At 48.9% G+C, this 2,736-nt stretch overlaps 1 non-coding gene across 1 annotated transcript; it reads right to left on the bottom strand.

Annotated features, from left to right (window-relative positions):
- Positions 1 to 2,419: 2,419 nt before the first annotated feature.
- LOC138474970 (U6 spliceosomal RNA) lies at positions 2,420 to 2,526 on the bottom strand. Its single transcript, XR_011269179.1, has one exon. It is a non-coding gene; the product is annotated as a U6 spliceosomal RNA (small nuclear RNA).
- Between the last annotated feature and the right edge of the window lie 210 nt (positions 2,527 to 2,736).

Consider the following 2,736-nt stretch of genomic DNA (forward strand, 5'->3'; position numbering starts at 1 on the left):
CAACCCTACCCTATTTTACCAACTCTCTGCTATCTTCTTGCTATTCAAAGCAATCCTCTCTCCTTGTCTTACTTGACTGGTCTGCAGCATTTGATACTGTAGACTCCTCTGTCCTTCCCTCCATTCTTTCCCATCTTGGTTTCTGCAATTCTGTACTCGACTGGTTTCATTCCTATATTTCCAACCGCACCTACTCAGTTTCCTGGGCTAATTCTACTTCTTGTACCTTTATTCTTCAATTCGGGGTCCCCCAAGGCTTGGTGCGTGTCCCCCTTCACTTCTCCTTGTACACCATTCCACTTTCTCCTATAATCAACTCATTTGGACTTTCACATAATTTCTACGCTGACGACACACACATCTTTTTCTCCTTTTCTTCCCTAACTGAATCTCTTCTTACTTCTCCCTCCAGTTGCCTGCTTGCCATCCATCCAATCACAGATGTCTGCTCCTCCATCTCAATCCAACGAACACTGAAGTTCATTTCTTTCCCTCCGCCTCCACTCCTCCTCTGATCCCACTTGCTTCAAACACCCTTTCCTCCTTCCATGCTATACGTTGTCCGCATCAGCCAAACATATTGGCATGACTTTTGATTCTTCCCTCTCTTTCTTTGATCACATCACCTCTGTAGATCATTCCTGCCGCTACCAGCTCTTCAACATTTGGAAAGCACGCTCTTACCTGTCTTTTGATCCAACTAAGCTCCTAATTTCCTCTATGGTTTGTTCTAGACTTGATTACGGTTCCTCCCTTCTACTGGGTCACCCTCTCACCCCCCCATAGTTATATCTCTGCTGCTCTCGCCTCACTTTACTGGCTCTCTTCGGAATTTCCTCTCATCTTTCAATTCCTTCACATGGGGCCTCATTATAAGTTTGCCGGTCCGGGAACTACGGTACCGGTAAGCTTGCCGGTACCGTAGTTCCCGGATGGGCAAACTACGAGTTCTGCTTGCGGGTGCCATTACGGCTGCCAGGTCTGTCCTGGCGGACATACCGGCACCCGCAAGCAGAGCATGTTGGATCCACCGGCACCATTCTGAATGGTGCTGGTGCATCCGACCTCCCCATTCCCATTGGAATGGGGAGCGTTTCATTCCGGCGCTGGCGAATGTGCAATTACCAGGTCCAGCAGGGCCGTAATGACCCGGTAATTGCCCATTCACGGTCTAGCCCCCACATCTCTGTGCTGTTTCTTTTTATTCTCCTCCTCTTGCCCCGAGGTCCCAATCCCACTTCCTTCTCTCTATCCCTCGACCTCCTTGTGTCTTGTCACCCTTCCTCTTTTGCGCTTCTTGCCCCAAACCACTGGAATACTTTACCTTTATCTATTAGATCTCTATCTTCTACCTCACTCTTTCGGTCCTGTTTGAGGGACCATTTGTTATCTCTCTCCACTGCCTAAAAACCTGCTGGTAAACCTTCCCCATGTCCTATAATATAGTACCATTTTTATGTTGTAAAGCGCTTTGGCGATAACCACTGTATAAGTTAAATAAAATACAACACAAAACTGGCCTCCCCCTACTTCTTGATCAATAAACCTGTCTGAGAGGCTGGCTGGAGCAGGCTGTGAAATGCCATCCTGTTCCTGATAAGTCTCCTTGTGACTGGGTCATTTTTATCTCCGTGCCAGCTTTCTCAGGTGTAGCAACTTCTTCCCTCATCTTCCTATGCTTATTCCCTCTGTGCAGGTACTTCATTTCTATTGGTGCTGTGCGTGAAAGAGACGAGGGACTAACGCCTTGATCCTCCACCTTACAGTCAGGTGGTAAAGTGTGTTCAGCCGTATGGCCCATTGCCCTGTACTTTATCTGTGTACTGTTTCTGCAGGGAACCGCATTAATGTGATAGGTTCTTAAGATTGTGTTGCCTCCATCGATAAGCCGCTGCCAAAGTGCATGTGTGGCTTGTGGGTGAAAAGCCGCCTGCTCGTGTAAGTGCTGCTGCTCACAGTTCTGCCTCCGGGCTTTCCCCTCAACCACGTTGTGTAAATGTGGGGGAGTAAATATGGAGTTTGGGGTTTGAAACGGATTTATCTAACCACTCAGTCAGCTGGGAGGGACGGGGCCTTCGGTGGTGTAGTTGGGGCAGGTCTGAGGCAGTATTGCGCTAGTCCTTTTCCCCAGACCTGAGCTGAGCTGGGTAGCATCCCCTATACTCAATGGGAAGCAGAACGGGGCGGGGACTCTATAGAGGCTCTGGGTGTATGCCACGCCAGGCAAGCTCTTCACACAGATAGGCAAATCCAGGGCACCAGAGCCCCTTTTCTTCCCACAAGAGGACCATGCAATTTGATTTCATCCCACTTTGATTGTAGACCATGAGGACAACTTCCTGCCATGAGGTTTGTGTGCTATGACTCGCATGAGTCATCATGTGGACCACCTTCAGATCCTTTTTTTTAATTTATTTTTTTTAATATGGAACGCTTCACGAATTTGCGTGTCATCCTTGCGCAGGGGCCATGCTAATCTTCTCTGTATCATTCCAATTTTAGTATGTGTGCTGCCGAAGCGAGCACCACCTTCAGATCCTTGCTATTTTGTGTTTGGATATTTTCCTCCTTCCCAGTGGCAGAGACAGGGGGGCAGCCGCCTCCTCTGACTCCTGCCTAGCGCTCAGTGCACCCACAGCCTCCTGCTGGAGCCCTGTTAACCACCACGCCAGGCACGGAAAGCTGCCTCTACCACTGTTCCTCCATATTCCCTATTATCCTACCTCCCTAACCTAC

Source organism: Ambystoma mexicanum, chromosome 8, assembly GCF_040938575.1.
Source record: "Ambystoma mexicanum isolate Mex_15411 chromosome 8, UKY_AmexF1_1, whole genome shotgun sequence".
Taxonomy (NCBI): domain Eukaryota; kingdom Metazoa; phylum Chordata; class Amphibia; order Caudata; family Ambystomatidae; genus Ambystoma; species Ambystoma mexicanum.